This window comes from Varanus komodoensis, unplaced genomic scaffold (assembly GCF_004798865.1).
Source record: "Varanus komodoensis strain SLA01 unplaced genomic scaffold, ASM479886v1 scaffold72, whole genome shotgun sequence".
NCBI lineage: Eukaryota > Metazoa > Chordata > Lepidosauria > Squamata > Varanidae > Varanus > Varanus komodoensis.
Window position 1 is genome coordinate 1,037,064 of NW_025336374.1, and position 14,639 is coordinate 1,051,702.

Genomic DNA, 14,639 nt, shown 5'->3' on the forward strand with positions numbered 1-14,639 from the left:
CACAAAATGGTGAGAAATGGAGCAGGGGGTGTTAACATAACTGGCTGACCATGGCTGATCTCATTGTTATCTAATTCTTCCTTTAAAATAGCTCAGTTCTTGTCCCAACTATTTCCTTGTAGCAGTGAGTTTGATAAATAGCTTTCCTCAAATTAGATGCAGACATTGACTCTGGAGACAATGCCCTTTACAAATTTTGCTGAAAAATCTACTAGCCTTTCCTGGTTTTAATGTCACTTAAGATTTGAAATAGTTTAAAATAAAATAGAAAACCCTTTTGAGTGCTGCCTTTTGAGTTCAAGAGATTTATTTGGGTTCAAAAGAGAGGTGCATTTTATTTTGGAGCTCAGGCCCACCATCTTTGTCTTGTGCTTAGATTCTTGGGCTGGTCCCTTTCCTATGAGTCTCACCAGTATGCCTCCTGAGAAATTAGTGTTCTGTACCTGGCCATTGCCGAAACTGCTAAACTTCTACCGAAGTCAAAGGTTGCAGTTCAGATCAGATACTGTGTGAAATACCAGCGTTTCACAGGGATCTCTTTGCACCCTTCCTTTCCTATATTTACACTATTATTGTAAACAAGCTACCAACGGTGTGTATATATGTGCAGAAAAGCAGGGTGACAAAAAACAATGAGTAGACTGTGGAAATATAAAATGCTGGTGCCTTCAAGGCTATTCGTATGCTGACCAACTGAGGTTTCTGTATTTGGGGCAACTCTAAGATCTGGGGCACAGCTCAGAAGACCAGGTTTGCCTCCCTAAAGCAAAGCCCTCCCTACAATGTGAAGCTCCAGGCCTGCAGCTCCCCACTCTATCTTCCGTCCGTCCGTCCGTCCGTCCTTCCTTAAGAAAGTCTCTGAGCCCAGATGCCGGTTGAGGCGATCTGGGGAAAGTAAATGCAGATGTCCAGTGGATGCAAGTGAGGCTCTTTATTTAGCAGCTAAGTGCACAAAGTGAAAAAATGCTATTTCATTTATATTTTTATAGATAAAAGAAAAAAAAGTAACATGAAAAAGATACCAAGGGACTTTACACAAAATTTATACATAGCTCTAAGTGCAGGAAATTACACAAAAAAAGCAGTAATTTTGTGTAAAATTATCAATGTTATAACTAAAATTTTCACTTAATACTTGTTTATTTGAAAAAAAAACCCACTTTAACATGGGTGTCAAATAATATTTCACCTTATAAAATATCCACAAACCCACCAGCAATTAATAATTGATTTTTCCTTTTCCCCCCAAATAAAATATAATAGTAAGTTAAATTCATAAAGCAATTATATTAATTTGATCATAGTATACATAACACTTAATAGTACCAGTCTCCATTGCTAAATAAAGGATATCCAATAGGCTTCCCCTTTAACATAAAATCCTTTAACTGATCTTACAGCTGATTAGGAAATGTATCAACTAGGTCATCCTGATATAAATTCTATTTTTCCTCTGAGTTGTTAAATACTATATGTATCATTTCCATGTATCATTAAATTCTTGGACCAGTCTTCTATTTATATAGTTGATCAATTTTGCCATTACTGAATATTCCGTTAATTTATTTTTCCAATCTTCACTAGATGGGCAGTTTTCTGCTTTTCATTTTGTTGCAATTATAATTCTACCTGTTCTTATCCTCTATTTAAATAATTCTTCCATATTTATTGGAAGAGTTTCTGGCACAATAGTAGCATGTTCTTAGCGCACATAGGAAAATAAATCCGCTCTGTATTTCAGCATGTATTTCTTCCCAAAATATTTTGACCTTACTGTACATTCACCTCATATGGTAAAAAGTTCCATCCACTTCCTTGCATTTCCAGCTATTTCCATTATAGTTCTTGTCCTATTTCTCAATATCTTTTGGAATAATATACCAATGAAAGAACATCTTGTACCAATTTTCTCTTAGTGCTTGGCTAGCTGTAATTTTTCTATCTTTCTTCCATAAGATTTTCTATTGGCAGAAGGATATGGAATGGGCTTCCAAGGGATGTGGTTGAGGCCCCATCAGTGAGGGTGTTCAAGGAAAGATTGGACAACCACATGTTGGGGATTTTATGAGTGGAGCCAGCTGGAGCCGGGGGTCAGACTAGATGGCCCAGGATGCCCCTTCTGACTTGCTCTGTTTCTATGTTTCTAAATGAGCAACTACTTCTGTTGTTTCAAAATTTGACAGCCTAAACAAAGATAGAGAAAATATACATTCTGAAACCTTGTAATGTTTTTCTCTGAGTTTATACAGTTTGTCCTTGCCCCTTTCACCACATTGTGCTTTCCTTGGTGGTTTCCTATTCCCTTGAAACAGGATTACAGTTAAATTTCTTTAATGAAATTAGAGGCTTGGATTTTCAGGCCATCTCATTAGAAACCTAAGACAAGCCAGCAGAGGGTGTGAGAGTTATAATTATAGCTGTAAGGTTGATGGGAATACAGTTACACACAATCATGTTGTGTTCTCATGTCCTCCATAAGCAAATTAGCCTTTGTAAAACACGACCCCCTTTCCATTGCCAACCCAATTTGTATGAATTATCAGTCAGACTTCAGGTTCAGAACTTCTGAGGCCTGATTTTGGTGCAATATAGAATTTCATACCCAGAGGATCTCCAAAAAGGACAAAACAATATGGAAGAAGAAAAATTGTCTTTTTGAACCACCTTTGTTTTGTTTTTTAAAGCTTTTCGAGTTTACTGGAAGGTTCAGAATCAAATGACATAAAAGTAGACATTGGGTTACACACACAATGTATGTGCATGGCTGTCTCATCTCATCAATGAGCACAGGATTTAGACATCTGAGGAAATGTGTATCCCTTATTTCATTATACAAAGCCTCCAGTTACAGTTCTTTTTTTCAATATTTTGGGATCCTTCTTTTCTACCTAAACATGCATATTTTTGTATTTACTTATTTAAAAATGCTTATTTATTGCTTTATGATCGGTCTTTGAATCCACCTAAAATAATGGTATTCCTGTATACATTTAAGCTCTGCACAGAACTGTAACAGACATACCATATCTTTTGACTCCATTGTTCACCTCCCTCCTTTGCACCCATGTACATGTGTATACAGCTGAGGATAACTTTTGCAAAGCATGCAGCTGAGAAGGCGCCACAGGGTTCACTGTTGCTTTTCTTCAACTGAACATAGCATCTGCCACTCTTGAAAATAACCACAGGTAGGTTTCTTGATGAAACAATTTTACCAGCATCTTATGGTAAAAGGAATGACTCTACAAAAGACATCCCAAGCATTTCATCCTCTTAAGTCAAACTTCTGTCTTTATGTATGAACTCTGCCACAACAGAAATACACAGTTATCTCTTATTTTACTTTGTGAAAATTATAGCACAGTTTTGGATAAATTGGCTGAAAGCAGTATTAAAGCTTGAGTCAATAAGTACATAGAGAGAAAAGCTCTGCTGAAAAGGAACCAACATGGCTTTTGCAAAGTTAAGTCCTTTGGGAGTTCTTTGAGAATGCCAGTAAGCAGGTGGAAAGGCATGATCCAGTAAACACTGTTCTTCCAAAAGGGTTTTTGGCAAAGTATCCCATCAAAGGCTCTTGAGCAAACTTGGCAGTCATATGGAAAGAGAAGAAGTCCTCTTATGGCTCTGTTTAAAGAATAGAAAGCAGATGCTATGGAGGAATAAATAATAAATAGGAATAGCAATAAATAAATAAAGAGAAAGCAGAAGCTATGAAGGAATAGAGTATAGGAAAAATAGTAATTTTTCCCAGGGGAAGAATGTAAAGGGTGAGGCCCTACAGGGATCTGTATAAGGCAAACACTTTTCGATCTACTCATAAGTGATCTGGAATTGGGAGTGAGTAGCGAAGGGCAATGACACCAAGGTACAGTATTTAGGGTGGATAAAATCAAAAGGGCTTGTGAGGAGCTCCAAAGGGATCTTTCTGAGCTGGGATAATGGCAAATGTGGTTCATTGTAAGCAGTAATGAAGCTGGGGCAAAAAAATAATGAAAACCACAACTTCAAGGACAAACTGATGAGAGTTTAGCTAGCACTGACTGACTGACTGACTGACTGACTGACTGACTGACTGACTGAGAAAGGGATCTTGGGCTTGTGGTGGCCATTTTGACAAAAGTGAAGACTGGGTATGCAAGTGCCGTGAAAAAGTCAAACTCCATGTCGGGCATAATTAGGAAAAGCACTTCAAAGAAAACTACCAACATCATGCTACCTTTATACAAATCCGTGGTGTGACTACACTTTGAATATTATGTATATTTCTGGTCACTGCACCTAAAAAAGGGATACTGTAGTTTGGAAAAGGAGTTGGAACAACTTCCCAATGAGAAAAAGTTACAACAGCTGAGATTGTTTTGCTTAGGAAAACAGTTGAGTTGGAGAGACATGACAGAGGTGTACAGAATTAGGCATGGTGTGGAGAAAGTGGAGGGGGGACATTTTTCTCTTCCCCTAATCCTAGAACCTGGGGTCATCCCATGAAGCTGGTTGGTGAAAGATTAAGGACAGGAAAAAAAAGGAACTGCTTCTTCCCACAATACATAGTTTCATTATAGAATTCACCTCCACAAGAGACTCCAAAGGGGCTGGGCAAATCTATGGCGATGAGATCAGTGTCTGCCAGCATCGAGGTCTTTGCGCTACTTCCAGGACCAGAGACAGTATGTTTGTGTTCGTTAACATATCCTGCAGCAGGATCCAGTTTGCCGCTGTTTGAACAGAATGCTGGACTAGATGGACCATTGGTCTGATTCACTATGACTCTGCTTATGGCCTCCAGTAAAGTGAAAGGGAGAAAAACCTTACTTGGGGCCTCTTTGGGTCAGTGTCCACTGTTAGTAGCCAGCTGCATTCTGACAGCAGGTGCCCAATGACTCCCTGACCTTGCCCAACCGAGGTTCATGACTTTGGCATTTTCAGAACTGCGCTCTAGTACAGTGGTGCAAAAACATCTAACTAAATTATTAAACCAAAAATACTTGTGCATATAAAGTGCTCATTTTAAAGTGTTTGCCAAACATTATAAATATGAATTTCATGACCTCTGGGGGGTGGGGGGGGGTAAAGATAGAAAAAACAGAAGCAAAAAATGACTCACAATCATTGTAGGTACACTCTGCCAGTGTGAGTCTCCTCCACATGCCACTTGGCAACTTGTTGGGTGGCTGTTCCGGCAGTGGCCGGGACAAGCTTAACAAGAGTGGCATGGAGCAGGGGGACAGCGTGTCCCTCTTGACAATTTGCATGCTCATTCATTCCCTTCACTCATGGTCATTCAGGTTTGGACAATGTGCCAACCCATCATTTATTTATTTACACTTTTATATGCCACTGAATAGCCCGGCAGGGCTCTCTAAGTGGCTAACATTAAAATACAGGCCAATATTGCAATTAAAAGTATGGCAGCGGGGGGGAATTTCCTGGAGCAGAGTGAGTTCTTATAATCAAATGTTAAAATCACATTTCGAAATATTTGCGAAAGACATTTCTCCTGGTGCCAAACTGAAAGCAGTGATGGCACCAGACAAACCTCTTTAGGAAGTCCATTCCCAAGGTGGGGGCAGCCCTTCACTTCTGCCATCCTTTTTACTTTCTTTAGGGATGGCTCTCTCAGAAGGACCTCATTCCCAGTTGTCAAAAGGAGTATATCAGAAAAGGTGGTCCTTCAAGCAACCAGGTCCCAAGCGATTTAGGGCTTTGTATGTTAAAACAAGCATATTAAATTGGGCCCAGGAGTCAACTGGCAACCAGTGTAATTTGTACAAAATAGGTGTTGTGTGGGCATGCAAACTGATACATGCCACCAGAGGAACAGTTTTATTTTGGTCCAGTTGAACTCTCTGGACTGTCTTCAAAGGCAGCCCTACATAACGCGCATTACAGTACTCCAGTTAGGATGTTAACAGTACACGAGCAACCGTGGCCAGACTCTGTCTATCCAGACAAAGCTGCAGTTGTCATATTTGCCGCAGCTGCCAACTGAGTCCACCTGAGACTCCAGTGAAGGTTTTGGGTCCAGGACCAAACCCAAGTTGCATACTCTGTCATTTAGGGGAAGTGTGACCCCATCCGAGGCAGGACAATGGCCATCAAGACAGAGAATTAACCAACAGTACTTCTGTCCTGCAATGGTTGAGTTTCAGTTTATTGGCCCTCATCCAGTCTATTATCAAACTCAGACAGAAGTTCAGAATGGAGATTGACTAACCTCGATTTGATGTAAATGAGAGGTAGAGCTGAGTGTCGTCAGAATACTGTTGATACCTCAGTCCAAACCTACTGATGACCTCTCCCAGCAGTTACATGTAAATGTTGAACAACATGGGGAATAGTATAGAGCCCTGTGGAACCCCATGGCGTATCGACCTTGAGGTAGAACAACTATCCCCCACCACCACCTCCTGGACACCATCAGCCAGGTAGGAATGGAACTACTACAAAGCAGTGCCCCTGACTCCCGTCTCAGCCAACCTGTCCAGAAGGATACCATGCTCAATGTTGTCAAAAGCCACGGAGAGGTCTAGAAGGATCAACAGGATCACATTCCCCTTGACCCTCTCCTCACGTCATACAGGGCAACCAAGGCAGTCTCCATCCCAAACCAGGCCTGAAACTCAATTGAAGCAGGTCCTGATCATTAGTGAAACAAGCTAGATCAAGCTAAGGGTTGTGGGGATTGGTCTGGGTCCTCACAACATGACAACCCAATGTAATAACCAGTGTAGCCACTGTATTGGCTGCCTCAAATCCCACTTATTGGACAGAAATAATGGGAAAGGGCTATAGTGTTAATGTCTTGCTTGCAGGCTTCCTTGCTACTGTGGGGAATAGGTCTGAACCAGCAGGGCTCCTCTTCCCTTTTCCTTCCTTCCTTCCTTCCTTCCCTCCTTCCTTCCTTCCCTCCTTCCTTCCTCTTAATGGAAGAAAAGACACAGTAACGTGGCACTTTCAGACCATTTGACATCTCCTCAAACACAATGCTTTCCAGTTCTCAAAGTTTCACTGTAATTATCAAATGAAAAGTCTTAAGACTAGTTCCTACTCTGGTGATAAATATGGACTATTATAGACCGCAAGTACAGGGCAGGGGGTGGAGGATGGGGGGAAAGAATCATGTTTTGCCTTTCTGTCCCAAAAAAACTTAGATACATCTTGCAGTTTCTCTTGATCCTGCTTAGACTAAGCCATGGTTGCCAGTCTCCTCCAGCATCTCAAGGCTGTTGTAAACCTCAGATCTGGAAAGCAACTACTCCACCCAGACTTTCTCTCTCTTCCCATTTATGTGTTTTGCTTAACATTCTACCTGATGACAAGTTCTGAAGAACTCATAAGCTTACCTTATTTGCTGACATTTTAATCGGTCCTAGTAAATGTATTCGCTTACTGTGAACAGCAGAGGCAACACAGAATCGTAGAATGCTAGAGTTGGAAGAGGCCAGAGGGCCATCAGGTCCAACCTCCTGCTCGGTGCAGCACTCCAAAAGTTGTACCATCCCTCTCGGATAGCTAGTAGAACGTGTGCTAGAACGTGTCGCTGCTAAATGATTCTGTAGCTGGTTGAAAGGCCATTCCCAAGGACTGCTCATCAGTGTCTCCCTGTCAACTTGGAGCAAAGTGGCACATGGGATATGGCAGATTTCTGTCAGGTCAACTGTTGTTGCTCAGCAGATTTACAAATGATATAGAAGAGGGAATAGAAGGTACAAAGCTGCAGATGACACCAAACTAGGAGGGGTAGTTAATAACTTAGTAGGCAGAAATAGTTTATCTTTACAGGATAGAGCAGGGGTCCTCAAACTTTTCAAACAGGGGACCAGTTCACTGTCCCCTCGGACTCAAAAATATGAACAAATTCCTATGCACACTGCACATTAAAATTAATTAAAATTAAAATGAGTTTAAAAATTACTTAATTTAAAAAAATAAAATTAATTAAAATAATTTTTAAAAATTAAAAAAATTAAAATTAAAAAATGTTTGCTCCATTTGCTTGGGCTGCAGCAGAAGCCCAAGATGAGGTGGGGAACAGCATGTCCATATTCAAGGGACTTAGCTACAATGTCCGGGATAGTGCTGTGGGGGTGGGAAACAGACAAGATTGCACTCGTGCAGGGAAGACAGGGGCGATCGCAGTCGCACTCATGCAGGGAAGGTGGACGTGATCGTGACCATCTCACCCCCCCACCCCCCACCCCCACCCCACCACCAGCACGATTATGCAGGGAAGACAGGCACAATCGCAGGTGCGCTCGTGCAGGGAAGGCAGGTGCAATCATGGCCATCTCCCCCCTCCGAACACGATTGCAGCCATCTTCCCCCACCCAAGCACGACCGCAATCACACCCGTCTTCCCTGCACGAGCCCGACGGTGGCCATCTCCCCACTGAGTACGCCTGCGCCGGCTCAGAGCTTTGGGACTTGTTCAGAGATCATTTTCTCTGAGCGAGTCCAAAACCTCTGAGGCATGCCAGATAAAGGAGCATCGGTGGGCCAGATTCAGCCTGTAGGACATAGTTTGAGGACCCGTGGGATAGAGTATCAAACTATATTGCAGAGTTCTGCATTTGTAAAAGTTTAGAAAGAAGAAATCAGATGTTGAAATGCAGGATGGGTGACACCTGGCTTAACATGTAAAAAAAAATTAGGTGTTTTAGCAGACCCCAGGCTAAACATGTGTCAGCAGTGTGGTGTGTTGGCTAAAAAAGATCAGTTCTGGGCTGCTTCAGCAGTGCTGAACACAAGACGTGCTTGCATTTGGCTTTGGTCAGATTGGACCTGGAGTGCTATGTTCAGCCTTGGCACTGCTGTTTAAGCACACTGACAAAGTGGAATGTGTCCAGAGAATAGAAACAATGATGCTGAGGGGCCTAGAGTCCAAATGCTATAAGAAAAGTTAAAGGGATGGGAGAAGAGATAATTAAGATGGAATATGAGAGCTATCTTCAAATGTAAATGAGAGAATTAGCTAGGTCAGGAATCTTAAACCTGAGGGCCAGATTCCATTTTGGAGAGGATCCTTGGGGGCCACATTGCAGCCATTACTGTGGCCAAAGGCAAAGGGGGTGAGGTCAAAAATACACCAAAAAAAAAAAAAAAAAAGGGAAAGAAAAAAAAAAAAAAAAAAAAAAAAAAAAAAGCACCATGTATTTCATCATAAAGCTCTTATTGCCAGTAACTTAGCCTTAGAAGACTCTTTTTAGAACAAGAGGAAAACCAGCACGAAAGCAGGGAAACCACAAGAGACCAGAAAAAGGAGTGTGGCCTCAGGACGACCCAGATGGGTCCGGGATTCTGCACACCTGGCCCAGATGAATTATACATTGGCCTGCCACCGAGCTGGTGTACAAGATGCCATCTATTTTAACTGTTAATTTTGATTTCATTCATTATTGTTTTAGCCTGTTTTAAAGTTTATACCTTATAAAAGTTTACCCTAAAAGGAGACATAAATAAATAAAAGGAGGCTTCAAATGTGTTTTCCATTGCCCCAAAGGACAGGGCACAAACCAATAGCTTCAAATAACAAGAATGGGGATAAAGTGAATATTAGGAGGAACTTCCTGGCAGTGGAGGAGAGAGTGCCCCTGAACCTATTGCATTCTCCTTTGCCACAGGTTTTCAAGCCTAGACTGAATGGCCGTGGATCTGGGAGGCTGTGACACTGCACTCCTGCAAGGACACGGGTTAGTAGATGACCTGTGAGATTCATTCAGCTCCATGATTCTGGGACCAAATGGTAATTATCCAAATGACATTTTCTTTAATCACCTGCAAATGTAATTGCTGTAGTCTATAAGAGAACATCTAACTCATTTAAAGTCCAATCCTATGCATGTTTAGACAGAAGAAAAGCCTTAAAACTTCCAGAATGGCTGACTGGAGAATACAAGGAACTGTAGGGCTTTATTTTGTCTCAACATGCATAAGGTTGTACCCTAAACTGTCCTCCTATTAGCATAACCTAATTCTGTCTTACACAAAGTAAAAGGGCATGTCAAGAAAATGAATCATTGTCAGAGTGAAACCTTGACAAATGTAGGTGGAAGATTTTGTTCAAGTGGCAAGTGGGAACAAGCCCCAACTTCTAAGCAATGCTTTAGGAGCCCCTCAGTTACATGGCTTTAAAGAGAGCGAGAGACCAGAAGATAAAAAAACTTTGGCATTCAGTTCACTGTTCCTCCTCATGCCCTGACTCTTGGAATAGATTGTTAGTCCTTTGTAACCTTGAGAACTTGAAATACAACAAGCTGCTTAGCCAGTTTTAACAATAGCCAGAGGTCCCTCTCCTTACAGTTATTACGTTCACATAACAATCTCCTAGCCTTGCTATCAGCTGCAAATAGGCACTGTTCTTATCTAGCATAATTTGAGCTTTGCACAGGAATGTTAAAGGCTACTATAATTCTTGCATTTCTTCATGACACAGTAAACTTACTAGCTTTAAAGTATGTATTCCATATGGCTTAGTAACAAAGTCCCCAAGAAGGTTTTATGATTAATATATTGTTGAATCTATAATATGGACCTATATTATGATTAATGATTTAATTTTATATCCTAGAGCAGAAATTGTCGAGAAGTGAACACATGCCGAAGAACCTTTTTTAGAGGATAGGCTTAAAAGAAATGAAATTTTTAAGATTCTACAGGAGTCTGTAAGGGTCTGTAAGATTCTGTTTTTGCCACCACAGGCAAACAGAGGGCTACCTCTCTGAATCTTTAGTAAGGGAAATTCATGGTGTCACTACTTGGTTCTTTTCCACTGAACTGAAGACCTGTAAACAAAGGTGTGTACACTTCTGGACCACAGGGATCGACAGGCAACTTTCTTGTAGATCTCAGGCATCTGTTTAGTTTGATTCCTTTGGTGATTTTTCATGAGGAATCTGTGATTGGAAAGAAGCCATTGAAATCTGAATTAGTATAGAAACTTTTCTGTTCAAGCAGGCTTCATCAAAATAATTGAAGAAATTTTTCAGTACTGTCTAAGTAACACAGATAGCTTGAGCACTGGCATGGGAATACAATGGGATGATGGCTGAAGTGTTTACCAAGTTTAATTGTCTCACTTGGGGAACAAAATAAAGGTAATAATTCTAATCATTTTAAACATCCCCAGCTCTTCCCATGAAGCTAGAAAGCTTGACTTTTGGCAATCCAAAGCTATGGAAATTCTAACCATTGAATTAAAAAACATATATAGTACTTTATTGTTATATGAAAAAATAACAGCATCTCAAATAATTGACAAATAATGATTAACATGATCGTTTCTACCCACAAACTTAAGGAAAATATTTATTTCCATATATTGCATGGGCAAAATGGGTGTGGCATAGAAAGTCAATTCCGTCCTCCCCATTCTTTTGTGCTTTGGTATTTTCAAGCACATTGGCATATATTGTATTTATGTATTACATTTCTAGACAGTCTGAGAAGTTCACAGCAATCAAAATCATAAAATACAGCACAATTAAACACAACTAAAAATGTGAACAGGTTTTAAACTACAGCATAAAAACAAAGTTAAAAGAGCAGCAATTTTAAGAACAGATGGTAAAACCACAGAAACTGCAAGACTAAAATGCGTGGTAAAATAAAGTAAGTCCTTCATCTGGCAGATGCACCAGGTGAGTCTCACTGGGGAGGTCCATCCACAAGGGAAACGGCCCTCTTCGCAGTAGCCACCTACCTCACTTCATATTCTGGGGGCACCTAGAAGGCCTCTGAAGTATAAAATGCTTGCACTGCCTATGCTGGAAGTTGGACTGCATTTAGAGTGCTGTGCTAATTTACCCTGTACTTGGCACACGTGCAAATGAAGCCATGTGTTGATGACACAGTCCAAGCTAATTAATACGTTTCTCTCTAGAAAGGGAAGGCCTACAAACCTGATTTGATGAACTTTGGTACTACTGCAGTAAATGTAATTATAAACCATTAACTTTTAAAATAGAACTTGTAACTGAGAAGTATTTTTTCCATGTTCCTTTCAAGCTCAGTTTGTTTTTATTAGCAATTGTTTTCACATGGCAGGAGAATATATGGACAAAAGGGATTCCAGACTTTCCTTTATGTGTGCTAGCTATATAGGTAATAAAAAGCAGGCTGAATGGCTACATATAATCTTTAAATAAATAGCTTGCTTAAAGGGCATCCCAACAGCCCTTCACCTAATCACTTGCCTGGATACAACTTATCATGTTATCTGACATGGCATGGCTTATTGAACCTTGGGTTATTTGAGGGTTTTTTTCCCTTCAACAATTCATGTTGCCTAGGATCAGATGACATAACTTGTACCCAGGCAAGTACACCTGGGCTGGCGTGTGTTCAGAAATGGTAGAATTCTCTCTGCTCTTCTCCCTGCAAAACAAGACTCTAGACTAGAATCACAATAGGGCGGGCACAGTTCTGGAGTTGGTCTCCGATCTGCAGTTTCCTACAGATTCCAGGCCTGATCCAAAATTAAAAGGAAGGCTCCAGTTATGAAAACAGAGGATGTACTCTCCTCCTTGTGGTCTTAGGGGTCTTGGATCACATGTATGTGTTTAACATCATTCCTGCTCTTGCTTTCCAAGGGTTTGATCATATATTATTTCCCCTCCACATCCCAGGATGGAAAGTCTCTAATTTCATGGAAGTAGCACCTCTTCACTCGACTATAGAGCCATTGTAGTGTGTAGAGGTGCAAGCGCAGTCCAGGAATCTTAATTCAGTGAGGGAATGTGGTCTCATCATTTCTGACCACGCATTGTATCATACTTTCCTTCATGGGATTAAATGCCTGATTCACATCCCATAAAAAATGTGGGTTTTGATGTGGGTTGCTGAAAATGGGAGGAAGGGTCCAGAAAGTGGCAAATGGATGTAAAAAGGGATGCAAGATTGTGAGTTGGTGGGTACTGAGGCCCATAATTTAGCAGTGAATCAGCAAAGAGGATGGAGAAGGACATTTATGAGTAAGCATGCAAAGAATTAGTTTGCATAACAGGTTTGTTATTAAATCCTTAGCATTTATAAACAGAAAAGTTTTGATAATGCTTGATTAGTTACTTTTTGCTTTTGATTTAACATTTATTCACTTTATTAGGTTCACATTCTAACTTCCTTCTATAACAGACCACGGGGGGACTTTCTGGCTGATATGGCTAGCAGTCCTGTCAAATCCCTGGTTGATCTCTGTATTCCAGAGATGACCCAGGCAATTGACATGATCAATTGACAGAGCATCCTCTCTGCAGCAGAGCTTGAAAGGCTCCCCAGTATACCCTGGAGCAAATTGTGATGAAATAAATTACAAGAAGGCTTGAGTGCAGATGGAAGAAAACTCCTAGCAGATAAAACGAGCCCTAGTATGTGCCTTGTTTTGTTTAGTCACCAAGTCATGTCCAACCCTTCATGACCCCATGGACAACATTTCTTCAGGCTCTCCTGTGCTCCACCATCTAGCAGAGTCCACCCAAGCCCACACCCACTACCCCAGTGACTCCATCTAGCCACCTCAACCTCTGCCGCCCCCTTCTCCTTTTGCCATCAATCATTCCCAGCATCAGGGTCTTCTTGAATTTTGTCAAGAGAACACACTGGTCATAGCAAACACTCTTTTCTAATAACCCAAAAGATGACTCTACACATGGGCACCACCAGATGGTCAACAGAGAATTCAGATTGACTATGTGCTCTGCAGCCAAAGATGGAGAAGCTCTATACAGTCAGTAAAAACAAAACCAGCAGATGACTGTGGCTCAGATCATGAGTTTCTTGTTGCAAAATTCAGGCTTAAATTGAAGAAAGTAGGAAAAAGCACTAGGCCAATCAGGTATGACCTAAATCATATCCCTGATGAATACAGAGTGGATTTAAGGAATTAGATCTGATAGACAGAGTGCCTGAAGAACTATAGATGGAGGTTCGCAACACTGTACAAGAGGTAGCAACTAAAACCATCCCAAAGAAAAAGAAATGCAAGAAAGCAAAATGGCTGTCTGAGGAAGCTTTACAAGTAGCTGAGGAAAGAAGGGACGCAAAAGGCAAGGGAGAAAGAGAAAGATACACCCAATTGAATGCAGAATTCCAGAGAATAGCTAGAAGAGATAAGAATGCCTTCTTAAATGAACAGCGCAAAGAAATAGAAGAAAACAATAGAATAGGGAGGACCAGAGATCTCTTCAAGAAAATTGGAGATATGAAGGAAACGTTTCATGCAAAGATGGGCACAATAAAGGACCAAAATGGCGGGGACCTAACAGAGGCAGAAGAGATTAAGAAGAGGTGGCAAGATTACACAGAAGAACTATACAAGAAAGCACTTAACGTCCCTGATAACCACGATGGGGTGGTCACTGACCTCGGACCAGACATCCTGGAATGTGAAGTCAAATGGGTCTTAGGAAGTCTGAGCAACATCAAAGCTAGTGGAGGAGACAGTATTCCAGCTAAGCTATTCAAAATCCTAAAAGATGATGCAGTAAAAGTGCTACACTCAATATGCCAGCAAATTTGGAAAACTCAACAGTGGCCACAGGATTGGAAAAGGACAGTTTACATTCCGATCCCAAAGAAGGGCAATGCCAAAGAATGTTCAAACTACCACACCATTGCACTCATTTCACATGCAAGCAAAGTTATGCTCA

General features: G+C 41.0%; 1 long non-coding RNA gene across 1 annotated transcript; it reads right to left on the reverse strand.

Moving 5' to 3' along the window:
- Nucleotides 1–964: 964 nt before the first annotated feature.
- On the reverse strand, nt 965–13,457 carry LOC123034802. The gene is made up of 2 exons (XR_006416845.1): nt 10,711–13,457; nt 965–3,624 (listed from the first exon to the last, which is right to left on the reverse strand). It is a non-coding gene; the product is annotated as an uncharacterized LOC123034802 (long non-coding RNA).
- Nucleotides 13,458–14,639: the final 1,182 nt, after the last annotated feature.